General features: G+C 37.5%; 1 long non-coding RNA gene across 1 annotated transcript; it reads left to right on the top strand.

Moving 5' to 3' along the window:
- Positions 1-1,068: 1,068 nt before the first annotated feature.
- On the top strand, positions 1,069-8,032 carry LOC128170437 (uncharacterized). The gene is made up of 3 exons (XR_008241835.1): positions 1,069-1,307; positions 1,734-1,802; positions 7,777-8,032. It is a non-coding gene; the product is annotated as an uncharacterized LOC128170437 (long non-coding RNA).
- Positions 8,033-19,990: the final 11,958 nt, after the last annotated feature.

Genomic DNA, 19,990 nt, shown 5'->3' with positions numbered 1-19,990 from the left:
ATTAGTTGCTGCGAAAAAAGTGGGGGGGGGGGCAGGCCCCCCCCCCCCCCCCCGATGCTACGTGCCTGCATTATAATCAAAATACTCTCAACGTTTTAAAATTTTCACTTAAAAGTAAGAAGTATAGAAAAGCTCCAGCGGGATTCGAACTCATGGCTAACAGATTCTTTATAGTTAACGCTTTAACTTATTGCGCTAGCGCTCCGCTGTTAGATAATAATTTCGGAAAAGAGAAAAATTATGAAATTAACTTGATTTTATCGCTTATTTCAATAGAGAGTAGTGTACGTCACAATATGGAGGTGAAATAGAAAGATCTTATATGATATCAAATATAATAAACATCTTTAACATAAAGTACAATGTAGCATGTCTCATTGTGTGAGGTAAACATATTAATAAAAGGTTTTGCATTAACATTACTTGAAGTATTACAAATTATATGAAGTTGGGGGGTTGCTATACATAACAACTCAAAAAAAACAACCAGAAAAAATCTTGTTTTTTAACAACAAACAATTTAAAAAGATATTTTAAAATCAAGGAAGCATGATTTATTTATCACCCCCCCCCCCCCCTCAGAAATGCGGAGAATTCATGCAAAAGTTTAAAAAAAAAAGGGGGATAATTCTAAAAGTGGCAATGAATGTTTCTCTGAGTTCTCTGAATAATTCTGATTGTGAAGCGGTGGTTTTTATTTTGTTTTTGGTGGGTTTTTTTTTTTTACCAATTATATTATCAATCAGTGTATGCATGACAATTTATCCGACAAAAAAAAAGGTGAAATTTCGTCGCTCGCCTTTTGAGGCACGGGTTCGTATCAATTTATAATATTTGCTCAAGGTACATTGAGTTGTACAGACTTTAATTTAAGTGGGGGGGTAGGGGTGCTTAGCCTTTTTTTTGCAAAGTTAGACATAACCATACCCATAATTCTTATTTTATTTTTTATTTTATCTTATTTATTTATTTATCTAGGCCACCCCCCCCCTTCAATTGGCTTTCAACGCCAATGAAGATAAGTGTCATGTACAAAAAAAGTTTTACTCATAAACATTGCCACAAATTCCAACGATTCGATTGGACGAAAATCAACTTAAAGATATCTTACGCGATTTTCAATCTCTTAAATCACAAGAAAGAAGTTGGAGTATATCGATTTTTGAAATTGGCGCCTTGCTTCTTCAACAGGTAACAACAGGAATGTAGGATTATGGGATATGTACGCACATGTCAAGGCCGCCATTGCCATTCGCAGAAACTTCGCGGGAAAAGTTTACAAAGTCACGATATCAGCAAAAACAAAGGTAATAGTGTTTGAAAGTGCATGTCTCTCAATTCCCCTCACATTACTGAACGTATTTTGAATGTTAAGATACAGGGGATATTTGTATCGTTTGGCCAAGGTGCGACTTAATTTTGATCGTGACCCACATGGCCGAAAGTGGAAAATCAAGAATGTTGGCAACTGACGAGTTTTGTCAACCACTCAGAGTTACTGGTATTACTTATATCTACACTTTTTAAATTGTATTTTAAAATAGTAAACAATATTTTAATTACCTTAGCACTTATCATCAAATGGAGTTTGTTAACTGGCATTGTTCTGTAACTGAAATGTCGTCTTTGTGCACAGGTAAAAATTTTTATTGTGTACAAAAATAATAGGGATTTTTTAAAATTTAACATTGAGTGTCATGGATAGTGTAAGGTATCTGAATGGATTTTTGTAGGCACCTGTTGTAACTGATGAATTTACTGGACGATAGACAATAGATGGTTGGAATCTGTAAATCTGAATTGTAAGTAAAACCATTCTGTTACATATCTAATTCATATATAAACTTGATTCAATGTTGTAAGTTTCATCTTGAATTTTTTTGCATTTTGTTTTGTTTCACATGCTATTGCTTGTGCTGCAATGTGACAATATTAAACTCGGGTTGTAACCCTCTATTTGCTGAATAGAATTTTGCCAGCTTCTTCCCAATATGACTTATAATGTAAAACATTTGAATTTTATAAAATTTGAAGTCAGAAAAATAAAAAAAACTTGTTTACTTTTATTATGTTTTTTATGTTTCTCAGTACAATTCCAATATAAGAATGCCACAAAACTTTAAAAGCACTTTTGAATGGCCAAGGCATTTTATGTAATTTTGTACAAACTTTTCACAATTTTGAAATCATCATGTGGTGGCACAGTGCATCACGTAAGAGTACATGCATGTCCCTCTGTCTCTTTTGTCATCTATTGCAAGTGAAGCAGATTGAAGCTTGGAGATTTCTAGTTTGTTTATTACAAAACAATGACAATGATCTTTTTGGATTCTCAGTGAAAGTTGCAACTCTGCCCTATTCAGAGCCGTTTTTAACAAGTGCTTGGGCTTTGGTGGGATGTTACTATCTAGTTTGCTCATCAAAACAATCTGTCAAATATTGACCTCTCTTATAACTCACTTAGAGAAGCTCATTAATATTCATAGACTGTCAAAATTGAAAAGTTTTTTTTGCCGCAATCTGCTCTGTTCTGTTAGATTGATTGTTTCAACTGAAATAATGTACATCCGTGGATAAAGTCAGACAAGTGTCATTGCATTGAATGTATTTATATATATATACATATTAGCCAATGGCTGGACCATGAGTAGAACCCACTTTCATCAATATTGGAGTTTGTCACTTACATGTAATTCCCAAAGTCCAAGTTCTTGTTAATTTTTTATGCCCCCCCCCCTTTTTGAAGAAGGGAGAGTATATAGTATATGTTGCTTTGCTGATGTCTGTCAAACGGTCTGTCAGTCCACCACCAGTTTCTGTTCATTTTCTTACAGAAATTGCACATATTAAAATGAAATTTGGTATGCAGATTTATCATAAGAATATCTAGGTCAAGTTCAGTTTTGGGTATGATCAAACAATTTTTGACAGAGTTGTATGCCCCTTGGACTTAAAGAAAAATTCAAATTATTTTCAGTTTTTGTTCATTTTCTTCATCATGTTTACAGAAGTTGCACATACTGATACGATATTTGGTGTGCAAATTTGATTATAAGAATATCTAGGTCAAAGTATGTTTGTGGTATGATCAAGCAACTTTTAGGGGGGCATAGATGTGTCTCAAACATCTCTTGTTTTTCAAAAGCAAAATTTTCCAACAATTTTTTGTCAAAGATTTCTTGGCCACCATTTGGAGGGATTCATTTTATAACAAATGTCAAACACTTCCTGTTAAATGATAACTTTGCTTATTTTGTATATTCACATCAGGGCAAGGAAATCACTATTCACTAGTGAGCCAGGGCTCAAAGTTGCAACTAAATAGGTTGCATTTGCAACTTTATTTCAGGTTTTGCGACTTAATTAAATTAGAAGCCACTCGCTATTTGGTGACCAAAAATGTCTGCTCAGGTCATTAAATTTTACACTGGGCTAAAAATCCTTCAATATAAACAAAATGACAAACTATTGAAACAATGTGGTTTGTCTCAGTCATGTATTTAGTACATGCAGAGAAGAGACTATGTCCAATTAAAGTTTTATATGCAAATCTGTGTGAGACAAACATGTTTAAGAAGCAAGGGACAGTTTTGAATAAAGTACCCTTCAATATTTTTGTAAAATTGAGAGTTGCTGTACTTGAAGGGTTATGAGTTTTGCTAAAATTCGCGTTAGCGGGTTATTTAATTTTTTTCTGCAATGGTCGTCACCTTCATAACCTGCATGAATCATCAAAGAGAGCATTTTATTGTTTATATTTATTAAATAGATAAATTGATTGCAAAAAATAAGTTAGATTAACTAAATAATTCTTAATGTACATCAGTATGTTAGATAAAAAAAACCCGGCCAAATCGTTTCCTATGGGAATTTGAGTATGACTTTGTGCAGTCCCTGATTTGTGTTAGGTCGCTTTAGGTTTCGACCAATCAATAAACGGGGCATAGATTTCAGAAATTCAGACCTGTCAGTTTCAGTTGCTGTAGGTTTCAACCAATTGGTAAACGGGGCGTGACGATATCAGTCCTGTTAGTTTCTATAGAGCTTTGAATTAACTTAAGTGTCCATTAGAATATCAACTCGGTAGATGTAAATGTATATGAATATCTTACTGTTTATAAAACAGTTTGAAGACTTCAATACTTACTATAAAAGCACAAATTGGTTTAAGTTTTCCTTTAGGTGTCTGATTGTTAGGGTGTGCGAGAGGTAACAAAATTGACATAAATGGTACATCCCCAAACATTAGGTTTAATTATTAATGTGTATCAAATGCAACAACTTTTGGTGAAGAAGTTTTTTATATGTCTATAGTTTGTAAGATTGATCCAAAAGAAGTTTTGGATATACTGAGGGATCAATCTCCGTAATAGTACGGTTACAGAAAAAGTTGTTGACCAAAAGTTGTTACATTTCATATATTCTAAAGCGAATTTATATCAAAAGATACAAAATCAATTTTACTTGAAATTGGTACCCCATTTGGGCTAATATATCCCAATTAAACAGTCTATTATATCCCATTTGGGCGATTGCTGAAGACACCTTGACCAACTCGTTCTTGTAAATGATTGCTCCAGTCAAGTAAACTGTCGGTTTACAGGTACTAGTATATGAATTGGTCATGAGATTAATTATTATAAACAAAATTAATAAATTAATATATTAACCCTTGAATGAAATATTTTACAAATGAAATCAAAATATAAAAATTAAAAAAGAAAATGCACTTTTTTTGTAGATTACTAAATCAAGGCACAATTGCTATTTTTAGTCAAGTTGGAACTTTGCTAAATATAAATAGCAAGAAAAGTAAATTTTATTTCATTTTCATGTTCATTTAAAGAATATATTGTCAGTAAATTTAGTTATAAATTAAAATTGACAGGGCTTTCACTTAGAGCTCTGCTCTAAGAGTGGCAGGAGGCAATTTAAAAAGTTTCTTTGATCATAAATAGCTGCTTCAAATAAAAGAAACAGCTTTCTTTGTCTAGTATTAAATTTTTTTTTTAGATGAAACCCTGCATTTCTTGGAAGTATACCATGATATTTGCTATTGTTTGATTCCTGTGTGGATTTTGTTGAAATAATCAAAATTGGTGCTTTTGGTTTGTGTTGATATTTTTGTGCTGAGTATAGGTATTTGTGAGCTCTTGATGACCGGTTATTGAACACTCCAGTGAAATAAATAGGGCCTCTTGATTGTGTAGAATCTGTGATTACCAGTGTAATTAATCCGGTGATTAAGACATGAGGTACCAAGGCATGAAAACTGCTGAAAGAGATTTTCAAGTATTAATCTCTTTGTAAGACCTCTTAACTTGATTACCCTGGTGGCAAAAAGAATAAGACTTGTAGAGAAACGGCCAGTCATTTGTCACGAGGCTGGGTTGATTAGACTGGTGGTTTGTGACCTATCAAGTTTATTTTCTCATTACTCAGTCCCCCTTTTGTCCCCACGTTCATCGTCACAGTGATGATGACGTAATGGCCGGTTATTTCTGGTCCTCTGGCCGGGGCCCCCCAAGCCTCCAGTGTTTACCTGTGATCGCGGTCCCAGATACCTGGGGTCTGTACAACCCGGGCTATCGACAGAGAGGCAGCCTCCAGGAAACCTATCACAGTCATTGTGTCTCCCTCCCCACTATCAGCCCTGTATCACACTGCACTCTGTTGTGCTGGAGGGGCTTATCTCCCTTGCTTGGGTTGGCTGGCTGGAGTTATCGGACTTTGTATATTTTTTATTGTGATGCCTTTGATTAGGGCAGTGTCTTATCGGGGATTTAAGAAAGATCATGTGACCACTAATTCTAGCTCCTTATCTTACTCCAACACTGGCTACCAGTACAAATATTTATTTAATTTCTTTCACTTTTACTGAATAAGACCTTGTTTTGTTTAAAAGTGTTCAAACTGCTCCATTCCATAGTGTACATACCTGTTCCTAATGGCAGGTGCCTGCAAGATCTTGCATGAATCTCACCTTTGCTCCAAGCAGAATTTCCAATTTATGTTAATGTCTTTAAATGCTAATGGAGTTGTGTTCCTTTCTGGTGAGAATGGTGCTTGGTTATGAAGACCGATTTGTTATAGTGCTCTGTCTGCTGTCTATAAAAGTGTGTATATACGTTAGGGTGTTTTGACAAATTGATCTGATTGGGTGTTAATTTAAAACAAAGGTAGCAAATATTCCCTGTGAAGACCTTTTGTTAATATGCCAATAAAAGTAGGGGTCTGAGATCAATTGGTGTAGGAGAGTGCTGTATCCCCGGGCACTGGCAGGATTGAGACAGGTCTGGATAGGATATGTTGTGGAATTGTTTACTTGCAGCTTTATAATACTCTATAATTAAAAACCAATTTGGTGGCTTTTCCCAACAAAGGCATTTTCTTGTTATAGATAGCATTTATATGTTTCTCAGTGCAATTCAATGTGCATCTACTCATGCCATATCTTCTATTGAAATCAGGTGCTAAGTGTATTGGAAAGACATATTTTGTTTAAAGCAACACCAATTTTATGTGATGAAATTACTAGTAACTTACCAATTTGAAATATATTTCATTTTTGTGTCGACCAGTTCCCTTATACAATAGTTCCAAAAAGTTAAATTTTTACAGTATTCACTGAAACTTTTTCATTCAAATTTTTTTTTTGCGAATCCAACCCGAAGAGTAGGAATAGTTGACAATTGCTTAATTTGCTGATTTTGGTATTGCTTGAATCTTTTTGATATATCCCGCTTGAACAGGGGAAAAAGAACCCAATGTGAGAACAAGCTTATCTGTGCATCACATTGCTGTTGGCCGACTAGGGCTAAAACAATCAGTGTATAAGTCCAACCCCTTGGTGGGCCTCTTAATTCGGGAGAATAAATATAGCAGACTTGCATTTCAGATTGTAGTACGAGTTTTAAGTGGCCGGGTACACCATATAAATATTGACTTTAGTCCGGGTGTATTTGAGTGTGGATATGGAATTTTATTGTGTCCCCCCATTGCACGCACAGACAAAGTGGAATTACTGGACAAAGCATCAGTCTTCAATTATTTTAGGTTTTGATTATCAAATATATGGATTTACTCATTGCATTTTTCCAGGTAAGAAAAATGTGTGTTGTTCAAAATTACTGATTCAATGAGTTTGTTATTTATTAAGAAGTTATAAAGTTTTGAGGACTTTTGAGGAAGTTACACTGATATTTTCCATACTTCTGGCAGATTTTAACTGCTTTTAGGAGTTTTTCTTTTGCTTGATGTAAAAAGTAAAACCTGGTTTTATGGACATGCAGGTCAACTATCAACAATTTTTGTCTTCTTTTGAAAGAAAGTCGTTTTGTATAAAGTTATATGATTTGCCCATTTTCTGTTCAACTAGGTTATTGCAAGTACATTCAGTAAGAACATGGTTGTAGAACTGAATTATTGGTGATCTTCAAATGAAACCTGACTACTGTTGGGAAGGTCATGAGTTGGTGTGGGTATTGTAGGAACATGCATTTAATGGAACTCTGGTATCTACAGATCTAAAACTTTAAATGCTAGCTATAGCAGGCTCTAGTGCCACGCAGTGTCACAGACATTATCATTGCCTAATATGACATGAACAATGGAACGGACACTAGGTTTCCTTTTAATGACTGTAAATAGGATATTTTGTGTGTTTTGTTTTTCAGTGTTTCTTTTTTCCCTACAAAAATTCATCAGAGGTTGTTCATTTGGTAGGGATTTTTTGGTCACTACTTATCATTAGTACATTATCTTTGTACAACTTAGTTCTCCTGCCATGATAGTACTGGTCAATTAGTCAACCTGCTGATGATTCGCGGAAGTGGAACTATGCTGATGTTGGAATTTGTCTCCTCTGGATATAAATGGGACCAATGAGGAATCGTGGACATTTATTGTTAGATGGCACTGAGGGTGTTGTACGTACATGTAGAGCTTTGTAAGGGGACTGCCAAGAACGGTAGATATTTAATTTTGGATTACCTGAAGGCTGTTGTTGATTCTACCACGTGGAGGGCTTCTATTACCAGGGGTCTTGTATGGGCTGGAGCGGCTGCAAAGCAGTGATGGTGGTTTCTGTATTGCACTCGTCCCGGCCGATATCTGGACCTCCCTTCCTTCATCCTCCCTCTCTACTCTTACCCAGTGTTCTAGATAACCAGTGTTGTTGTTGCTGCTATGATGCACAACTCTTATTTCCCAGGGGTTTGAGTAATTCATGGCATTCAATGCAGAAACTTGGGACAAGAACATGTATAATTGCAGTCTGTGCAGTGTAGGTAATGGTTGATGGGTGAGTAAAGGAGACATTGTCACGACCCCAGTAATGCGACCAGAGTTTCTGTTTGCAGGCAGATTACTGACTTGTGTAGCTTCCTTGTTAACCAAGAGATCCACGAGGATTCAATAGGAAGCACTTCAATGGCTCCTTGTGATTTATACCCAAATTCCTTGTTCTGAAATATGTCAGATGGGGTCAAGTAGATAGGTGACTGTGTGTTCTAGAATGTGAAAGAACCTGTGTCCAATACAGGTATAGGTACAGTCTACAGCTTGTAACTCTGACTGATCAATGGAATACTGATGTCTTGAGAATGGAAAAGGTGTTCTTTATAACCTATGGATTTGTCTGAAACTCGTTCTTTTACTTTTCTGTTTAGTTTGGTCATTGACATTAAATTTCTATAGTAAAAGTTAGCATCGAAGAATAGCTGTTGTTGAACTAATGGTCAGGTGGGAAGTTGCTGTATTATATCTTTGTAAGGTTGGGACAATGGCATAATTTCTATTAAAAGAAATTGGTTATCTGTTAATAGATTGTTCAAATTGGCTGTTTCATGTTGTGCATTCTTCATGTTTAACAAGTAATGGAAGATGGCTATTGCACAAGCTGCTGTTACTGAGTGTGTCCAGCCTCAGAGATGATGACGGGGGGGGGGGGGGGGGGGGGTTTACAAATGAAGGTCTTTCAAGGTTTGTGATGGACAGCCTTGGTTTGGTGTGAGGAGTTACAGGGGATCTCCCTGTTTGATAGGAAATCTATAATGGCTGATAACAAGGCCTAAATCAGGAGAGTTGTAATCCCAGAGACACCGACAACTACAGCATTGTCGCCATGCTATCCCCACCATTGCCAGACCACAACGGCCCCGATCCACAGGGTAAAGCTCCCCGTAAAGCCCCAGCTGTCAAACACCGCTCCACTGTAGCTACCCCTTGTCTCTGGTTCTCCAACAATCTGGTAATGGCGGCAGAAGTTTTGAGAAATTGAACTATATTCCATCAGGTACTTTTGGATGAAAAAAATCCTGGCCTTTGGCTCAAAATGATTCTACAGAGATGTTAAAGTTAGAAATGTTTAAAAAATAGATAAAAACAACCACCAAGTGAACATGCTCTATATGTAAGACATGTTTTATAGGTTCCTTACTATTATTATTTATAATAGGAAAAGTGAATCTAAAACTGAATATGCTTGGACAGTTAATAATAGGTATCCACTCAGCGGTAAACTTGATGAGGTCCAGGTCATTGCTGCTTCTGGTGAATTACGTATTTGCAACCATTGAAGGTCCGTCATTTCTGCAGCAGATCATTTTGGTGTTGGGACTGCTTATAGTTTCCAAGGTAGAATATCTTTCAGCCATTTTAATTTTCGATGGTTAGATTATTGCAGCACCATTTCCACCAACTGTGCCTTACAAAGAATTCTCTGTATCATATGTAAATCACAAATGTAAAATGGTGTTTTGTAAGGACATCTTTTTTTTATGGCAAACTATTTTGGAAGTTTTTGTGTATTGTATGGAATAAAATCAATTTCTGAAGACTAAATTTAGGGGCCTGCTTTTGATCTAGCTGTCATATATTCCATTGAAACTTCACCACCTTTTAATTGTTGTGATCCTTGAAAGGATTCAATTACATGAAAAGCTTCATTTGTCCCCAGAATGAATTCAGATCTCTTTCTATGCTGCAGTGGATCAGGGTTTTTACCCCCTTAATTTATGTTTTGAATTGTGTTGTCATTGCTGTGTGCAGTGAAATTCGACATTTTTGGTTGATCAATGTTTTTTGGTAGCTTCTTCCTTATTGCACCAAAGAAAGCTAATCTATCCAAAAAGTTCTGCTCTACATGATCTACGTTATGTAATAACACTTACAAGGGAGCACTGACTATGGTTGGGGTACATTACTGGTAGCAGCAAGATAAAGGATAATTGGCTGAGTCTTTAGGGGATCAATGCATAGACAAGTGGAGTCTTGAACTTGCACTTTGAACTTCAGATTTATTGTCTTTGTACAACATGTATCAATGCAAGCAGTCATCATCTCTACAGGTATTTTTTCCCTTCAGAACACTCGTAAATGCATGGGTTTTAGTAACAAATTTGTGAGCTTCATCCACAGAAGTCATTTGTACCTGACCCGTAAAACTTTGATTGTACCTGATGATGTGTATCCACTAGGAGCTATAGTGATTGTGTGTTGTGCTATCAAGGAATGGACAAATTTTCTTTCTTTTTCAGAAGTTGTGCATTGATGGTTTGCACCTCGTGGGAGAGAAGCAGATAATGACTGCAGTAGACACTGCTCATGGAAAATCAGATGAAATCTTCATGGATTTCAAGGTTAGAAAATAAAATGTCATGGACATGAAAATGATCAGGTCCAGATGTTGTCAAATTGCTGAAAAATTTTTAAAAAACATTTTCATTGATGGTGATTTTGATGTAGTTTTGGACTGGTCCAGTTTGTTGTCCTGATTTACTTGATTAATGCCTCTGTAAAGTGCATTGTCATGTTTTTGTGTACTGCTGACTACTGCATTGTAGCTGGGCAAAGTTATGTAATGCACACATCATATGTGGTATAATATCAGAACTGTACCCGAGAGTTCAGACAGTTTAAATCAATATCCAGATATTTAACAAGTGTTTGAGAGGTTCTTTATAGACACCATAGCTGCTCCCTACTGAACTGCTGTAAATAGTCGGGGGCCAGCACTGGGCTTGGTGCTTCCCAATCCTGATTACATACAAGGTATGGGACAAAACTTGTTCCATACCCCCAAAACGGTACCAGATATTGGATATCTTAGCTGTTTAAAACAGTTTCAGGTGAGGCCGATACTTGACCCCTCTCTGGTCATAAAAACTTAAAGGTGTTTTGTGTGGGGCATTGGTTATAGGAGCACCTGTTAGAGGAACATCCCAGTGAAGGGTTTGTCAGATCAGTGCAGTCAGCATTTGAGGGGCCTCGTCTGACATTCTGCTCAGTCGTTCTCCTCTCACAATGACATGACAATCTGGTAAATATAATGTGATAATTGGCTGCATAATAACCCAATAAAACAGACATTGAACTACTGCAAACTCCGCATTGTTCCCAGTCTCTCTCGCTCCGCGCGCCTTTTGAATCAATAGCTTTCTTATCACGGGCAGGTTGTTGATATTGTTTATTTAGAATTTAAACGTATTGGAAAAGAAGTGAAAGAATTGCTCAAAAAATCAATATGCAACACAGGAGAAGGAGTTTTGGAGAATTGGGTTGTGTGTTTTGTAGCAGACATGTATGTACCCGATCGAGGTGACCATTGTTGGTCCTCCTCCAGGTCGCAGTGTGTGGGGAGAGAGATATAAAGGAACACGGGACGGTGGGTGGAGGACTCACCAGGCAGGGAATCCGAGGGGTAGGGCTGACTTTGGTAATCAAGAGGTACATACATGTAGGTATATGTAGTGATAGAATGTAGGGACTCTAAAGCTTTTGATGTTAGCTCAGAACCCCATTATGTGTGGCAATTTTTTTGGGAAGAATATTAGAGTTTTATAGGAATGATCTTTGAATAGGTATGTAAAATTGCTATATTTTTTCCTAAGAATGCTTTGATGTTTTTCCTTCGAATATATAATAAACTTTAAATTTAGAATATGATTTTGAAGTAATATTTAAAGAAAAGAAAAAAACAATTTTAATGAATTGCAAGATTTAATTTTGTATTACAAGTAAACAATGCTAAAAATTGCTATTTGACAAAGCATTTACAAGTCATAACCGAGATCCATTCTTCCTATATATATATATGTAAACAATTCTTAGGCAGCGCATTCGTGCCTCAATATCCTACAAGGATGGGTATTCCAATGTTCAGACCTTGACCTAAAGACCCTCAACATCAAAGACTGGATATACTTGTAGGGGTAAAAACTAATCAAGGCACGGGCCTAAAAACTGTCCTAAATACATCGGAAATTTCTTCAGGAATCTCAGTACATGCACTACCGTACTGCTTGTACATACTCTTTGATGTTGGAATGATTAGATCTGCGCCTGAAAAGCGGGATACCATGTACCCGTAGACTCCCTCCTTTGATGTCTACAGTATTTAGATCCGCGCCTTAATTTCAAATATCCAGAATCCAGTTTATGTACCTGAAGATCCACCCATTGATGTCTACAGTGTTTAGATCCGCGCCTGTATGTCGGGGTACCCGGTGCCTGTGGAGTGCCTTTGGTGGCGCGCCTCGTTGTGACCGGGTCTCGTCACGCCTGTTAATCCTGGGGTGATCTGATCTTTGTTTCGCTGCCCTCTCTATATCGCCACAGTACAGCAATTCACCAGGGCTTATTGATCTCCTGGAATATTAAGGGGGTACTCACAGGACACACTGTCATGTATTGACTAAATTACGAAGAAAATAGAAAATTTTTCCAAACTACCTAATTTTGTACACTTCTTGAGAGAGAAAAAAAATCATTTGAATCAGTGCACATTTGATGCATACTGTGTTTTAATACAATGATTTAGTACAATGGACGGAGTAAAGGAATTATTAATCTGAGACTATTTATGATTTTATTTGCGAAATAATCAAAATGACAGTAAGAAATGTTGTGACAGTATTTTGTACAGTGTATACATATATTGTTGATGTTTTACAGAGAACTATTTTTAAAAAAGATAATTCTGATACAAATTAGAAAATAAAATAATTTTCCTAATCCCGTATAATATTAGATACCCGATATCCCTTGGCGTGCCCCTCGCTTGTTATACCTGGATTACGACAGACTTCTGTTGACCTTCCTGTGATAGAAGCCTAAATATTTGGAAACTCTTCATACCGAAGGAGGGAGAAAAGATCCAACGTCCAAAAAAAAAAGACATAGGGGGGCCTACCATACCCCACCCCCTGAAGGTTGTCCTGTTGGACGGTCGGAGATCGATCACTAGGTACTCAAAGGAACACCATGGAACCACGTGTTTAGCGCAAACACAAACAATACACAGCGAGGAGTGTGTGTGTGATTTAGCGCGTCAATTGCACGGCGATTCAATACATGTGAAAACACCTTTGTAGGTAAGTAAGCGGTATGTCGGCCTGTCTCTCCTCCCCGTGGACTCTCGGCCGTAGTCTGGTCATTCCTAGTCAGCGCGGAGACCAGGTATGTGACGATTACAGGTAACCGTGCCACTGGCAGACAAGAGAGGTGCAGCCACGGGTAGCGGGACTCCCGGACACACGCGGGGCTCCTCCACCGTGTAACCGTCCCCCCCGTCAGTTATATAAAACAGGTCAATGATATTCACGGATCTAACTGTCTCTGTTATTTATGTGAAAGGTAAGTAAGCCCTGTTCTCTGTGTCTGGGCTCTCGTCTTTTCGTGGAAAAGGAGTTATCTCCGTGGTGGCTCTGCTAGACTTCCTTTGTTAGCCTTTTCGTCCTGAAATTTAAGATCTCCAAGAACATTTGATAAGGCGGGAAAGTGTATGTCCCATTTTGGCTTATTTAAAGCAGTCCTAGATTTTTTTTTACATATTAAACGTGTTTACTTAACGGATTCATTTCTCCAACGAAACGTAATTGCAGAGAAGTGTACTTGACAAAATAAAAAAAAACCAACAGAATTTTGTGACCCATTATCCGTGAGATCTGGGTCGTGTCCACGGGAACAATGAAAACATCAATATGGCGACTACCACATACACGTGGTCGGTATAAACAACGCAGAGGTGGACGACTTCGGAAGCGGTAAAAGTTGTTAAATAAATATGAAAAAAAAAACCGTAATGACGACGTTTCTTAAGACGGAATAGGGCGGATCACCACGTATCATGCTTCAATAGCGGAGCTGGATAAAAATTCAAATTTCCATTCACTTTTATTCATGGCTGCTTTATCGCACCAAAATATTTTTTAACGACCGCTTTGATGTTTCTGTATAAAATTTGTCTTCCATCTCTGTACTCGACCTTTGGTATTCAGTGCTATGGGGACGGGATCGAGGGGGAAGCTCTGAACACAATAGGTTTGAGCATTGTAGTACTGGTGTTACAATTAAATTCCATATTCACGGTTGTATAAATAGTTGTCTGATGATTTATGTTTTAAATGCGACATATGCTGTGTGTTTTAATGTCATTTGTAATTCCATTTCTAGTTTTACCATGCATGACACGTAGTATAGCACAGAGAGGTCTGATGTTTCATAATCGTACATTAAATAAACGCGAAGAATTTTGTTTCCTGGTCTTGGAGTTTTATTTGCACCTTTATGTGCTACCTCAAACACGGATAGAACAGAACAGAATTACATGTAGCTTTCCCAGTTCTCCTGTTTCGACCCGTGCTAGTGGTTGTCCTTGAGTGCCCAGCATATCCCGATTTGGCTATCCTCGATTTAAATTGACACCCCGGTACCCTCCATGGGGCGAAACAAAAGCGATGTATACTTGACTAGTTATCTGATCGATCTGCTGGAATTGACTGTATGAATCTTATTTAGTCATGAATCAACAAATAACAACAAAGCTATAGAGATCCGGCAGATGAGTCGGGCACCTGCTTAGGGGTCATTGGGCACCAATACCCACAACCCAGCAGTCTTTGTGACGTCCTGGGACAGAGCAATGCTAGCTGCAGTTCTATGGAAGGGTATGACGTGAACCCGGGGTATGATTTGGGGAGACCGTCATTGTCTTTTTTTAAGTCCATTAATTGGCATTAAACCTCTGGAAAGATAAAGGGGAGATAAGGAACTAACTTATAATGATACTAGATAGAAGGGATAACGGGGGCCCCAATCTGATCCAGGATAAATTGTGTCAGGCGGACAATCGGACGGTCCATCGTTCCGGGGGACAGTCTTATTGAGGGCGCTGATGTGCTCACTCAGCGCTGTGTTCTTGCGCGAAGTTATTGGCGCGTTTTATCTTTATGTATACATCTTAAATGGAATATTAAATCTCCGGCGATCGTCTTATACAATATTTAGTGATGGCGTTGACATTCCACTGAGGTAATACGAGCCGTTTTGTGCATTGATATTTTAAATGTATCTCGTTTATTGCCGAAAAGATTGAACACTTGTACAGGCGTGTTGGAGACGAATCCGAGACTCGCAGAAGTCACACACAGTAGAGCGCGTACCGGCTCCACGCCGCGAGGGAGGACCGTCCCGATCCAGTGGTACCGGGGACCAGCTGACCGACCGCTCCCACAGGTCCATACCCAGTTGTTTGTCAGTGGAATTTAACAAAACATTTACCGAGTTCATAATGGAAGAAGTGTGTGTCATTCCGTATTTGTTTTAGGTATTATGAGAATTGGAGGAAGAAATGGGGTAGCAGTGAGAATATGTTGTTTGGATGTGGGGTCATTGTCTGATTAGCAGCGGAACCGCTTAATTTACAGTGTGTATTGTTTATTTGCGAGTCGAAATATAAATCTAACGGACGCAACAAAAATCTCCGTGACCTTTAAATGCCTGCTTAAATTCTGTACATGCGTTCATATAAGAATTTTACCATTTTATTAACTAATGCATGCTTTCGGTCTAGAATCGTTGACATCATTAATCCAGTAAGTATTGTTTTTGATAAGTAAGGTAGACGGCAGACACAAACCTTTTCATCTGGTGGAGTTCAATTGACCACTTGTAATCAGATTCGGGGAATTACCCTGAACGTAATACCGTGTGTTAAGATGACGTCCACTCAGAGCCCACAGACGTAACTTAAATCTGAGTCTGTAAAGCAGAACCGGACAGAGCTTATAATCCCGGATTATTTCGGATTATTAGGATCAGGGAAAGCGTCTGAGTTTAAGTTATGACCAATAGTTCATTGTTTTATAAAAAAGAAAATCTCTTGCAGATCTGGGCTATAAAAGTAGGACTTTGATAAAATTCATTATGTGTTATGTGAGAAACCAGGAATGCACATGTATAAATCATATATTGTGTTTACTTTCAGCGTACTGGAATGGCTGAAGAGGGACTGCGATTCCCGTTTAGAGATATTAGAAAGTCATGCAATGTAGGCTGTGAAAGGTAGCAATCATTTCATGACGTTTACGTGAATTGCACCTGTCCCGGCCTGCACTGGATGTCGATTACAACGGAGACCCGGAAACATCGATCAGGAACCGGAAGACGAGGGGACCGGAACATGTTCGGCAATTGTGTGCCATGTCAATGTGAAACGAAAATTTCGTAGAACTATAACGTAAGGTAAGCCAACAGCAAAGAGAAGAAGTCCTGCGGCAGGGAACATATTGAAGTATCAATCCGTGGCGAGGTTTGAGGAGGAGGCTGGTACAGGTTAATGGTGGTGCGGGGGAGTAGATTGTGATTACGTTACGGCGGGGACCAGGGCAATATGGTGTAACACAAATCCAATTGCACAAGTCCCGGCCTGCCCGTGAATTGCACGTCTTCAGGGGATTTCGGAGTCGACTTCACCGGAGGTTGCTGATCCAGAGAGCGCCGATTTGTATAGTTTTCTATGAAATAGTGTGCTGATGTATGGAAAAGTTGTTGAGTATCGAGACGATTTTTCTATTTTGTAGTATATTTTTGTTTACCATCAATACATGTACGTTATTTTCAGTGATGTGAATCCTAGAGATTACATTCAGTAGAGAATTCAATCTTTGGTTAAAAAGTTATCTCAATGCAACTTTTGTACTTGACTTTCTATTTTTGGATGTATATTGAAACCTGAAGCGGTAGAGGGGGCGTTTCAAAACAGATAATCTGGACATTTTTCATATTAGTGGATGAACGTAGTTAGAGCACGAAGGTATTTATGATTATGAAAATATCAAGCAAAAAGTGGTGGAAGCAAAAACTCGGGACAGAGTATAGTTTACAAAAGTGTGTAGGTAACAAAGATTGAAAGAGAACCGTTGTTCATGGAACCACCAAACTCTGGATGCTTCACATTTTCAGGGGTGGTATGGGGCACCTCCATTTTGTGACGTTCTTCTGATCAAAAACAACAAAATCAACTGGTATGATTTTATGAACTTTTTCTTTCCCAAAATTGATACATAACTGCACAACGCAATGGGTCAGAGCGTTGACTACCAATGAGTTGGGACTTAAATAATTTTTACCTTTCCAAGAAAAATTTAACATTTTTTGTTCGTCAAATATTGTAAAATTTAAAAGTATTTTGATTATAACGTACTTTTATTCACATTTATATCGACAGGTGCCCATACCACCTTAATATGTCAATCCCTTGTCTTTTAAACGTTTTAGGTATATCTTTTTTCCAAGAACATCCGGAATTGTTATGTAATATAAATAAGATTTAACATTATAAAACGGACGACTTCATTTGATTGCCAAGATATATTGTTTGTATCTAATAAAATGATGATCGAAAAAATTTTTCCTTGTATATTGCACCGCATTTGAAAACCTTTCTATTGCAAAGTTTGGTTTTTTGGTTTCATTAAAAAACAAACGCATTATCACACATGGTAATGAATCTATGAATTGCAGGACAGCGTTTTACAAAAGAACTTGCGGCAAAGTCGTAAATCTTCAGTCTCGTACAATGATCCATATAGTCAGTATGTTTACTTGTATCAGGTCATTCGTCGGTGACCAACGTGTGAATCACATCGATTCTCTATCCTCACGAAACTTGTGGGTTTGCGACGATGGTATAAAGTTGAAACAATGGGCAGCCTCTTTTAAACAATAAAATGCTTTCTTTGGGGATTCATTCGGGATATGAAGGTAGCGACATTGCAGAAAAAATATGTAATTTTTTCCTGTTACTTTCATAACCCGCATGAATCATCAAAGAAAACATTTTATTGTTTATATTAACATCTCTCTTTTAACTAATTAATAAATTGTTTATGAAAAATAAGTAAAAACCACTAAATTACTGTTAATGTACATAAGTACGTTAGCTAGAAGAAACAGCCAAATCGTCTCCTGTGAGGCTTTGAGTCTGACATTGTCATGATTATTTCGTGCAGTCCGTGATATTTTGTAGGTCGCTGAAGGATTAGACCAATCGATAAACAGGGCGTGTCAATTTCAGACCCAGTTTCAGCCGCTGTAGATTTCGACCAATCAATAAACGGGGCATGTCTATTTCAGTCTGGCTGTTTCTATATAGCTTTGAATTAACTATAAGTTTCTATAAGAAATAGAGGGAATGATACTCGGTAGATGTAAATATAAAAATCTGGTCGCAAGTTGTTTTGTAATACGCAGCCCATATCTTTTGAATGAATAAGAATCTCGTTCAAGATAATACACAACAATGACCTAGTGGTTTTGATTTAATACTTCAAGTGCAGCATGCATTGCAATTGAACACTATATATTTGACAAATGTGATTTTAAATACCGGTATTTACGGATACACTTGATGCTTTTAAAACGTATGCTTTATAGTAACTACAACCTTAATATTGAAATCAAACGTGAAGGAACTTTGATCGAAAATAAAAAGGGAAACATATATATACATGTAGAACAACAAGCATTGTGAACGGTAAACGGATTCAATCTATTTGTAATTTGTCGTGAACCTAAGTGTATTTATTGTTTTGTTTTGTTTGTTTTTTTGTTTTTGTTTTTTTTTTTTGGGGGGGGGGGCATAGACATGTTAGCTATACGAGTGTTTGACCATGCACAAAGTTTACAGATTCATATGGTGATGGAGTAAAAATAAATTTGTTTTTTTAACATATTAGGCCATGCTGGGGTGGGGGGGGGGGCATAGCCATGTTAGCTACAAGTATATAAATGTTTGACCACAAATTTTACAGAAATATACACAACAATATTTGTTTTCAAATCAATAAAGCCATAATGGGGGGGGGGGGGGGCATAACGTATAGGTGTGGACTGCGACGAGGAACAAGACTAATTTTTCTCACAAATTAAGACAAAGACAGGTTTGACTCGCCGGGCATCGACATTTACATATGTATATGTGATAAATGTACTAATCAGTGAAAGTTTTTCACTTAATTCCCAGAAGGAGACGAACAATGCGGGCGCAATGACTTATTAAACTGGTCTTGACCCAGTACTAATATTAAGTATAGTTTCTCGTGATAAGAGAAAGCAGTGTCGGGGTGTTTGCAGCTTCTGGGTACTGTGATGAGCCGTGCGGTGTCAGTATCAAGACTGTCTCAGTAAATGATACTGAAATACTTCTTTATAAAGATATGAGTTTTTAAAAATTAAACTGTCATATATATACCGGTATCCTTTGTCTTTCAACTCCCTTCAAAAATAAACTCCCTTCAAAAATAAGTATCTTATGGGACTTGGATCGTGGTTAGATATCATTGTCGTTCAAAAATAGAATTTCAATTTGGTCTTCAAGACGGACAAACAGAAATTGGCGTCGCTTTCTCTAGAACAGCGCGCGAATCCAGAGGGGGAAGGGGTGGAGTTCCGAACCTCTGAAAAATGAAAATATCTTAAATTTACTTAGTTAGTTACCGAAAAAAAAACGCCAGACACCCTCCTGGCAAACTTCAGTGAAGTCGTAAATATTTACAGCCTCGTAAAATGATCTCTAAAGAACAAAATTGACATAAATCCATTTGTGTACAAATATTTCAATTTCCATAATTATATTTTCCAGCCATAAGAATAAATCACTGATTAGTTGGTGATTAATTAGCATTTATTGATTAGGTCGTAAGTTCTT

The sequence above is a fragment of the Crassostrea angulata genome, chromosome 2 (assembly GCF_025612915.1).
Source record: "Crassostrea angulata isolate pt1a10 chromosome 2, ASM2561291v2, whole genome shotgun sequence".
Lineage (NCBI taxonomy): Eukaryota > Metazoa > Mollusca > Bivalvia > Ostreida > Ostreidae > Magallana > Magallana angulata.
The sequence above is the reverse complement of the archived record's forward strand: the minus strand, read 5'-3'. Positions and strand labels throughout refer to the sequence as shown.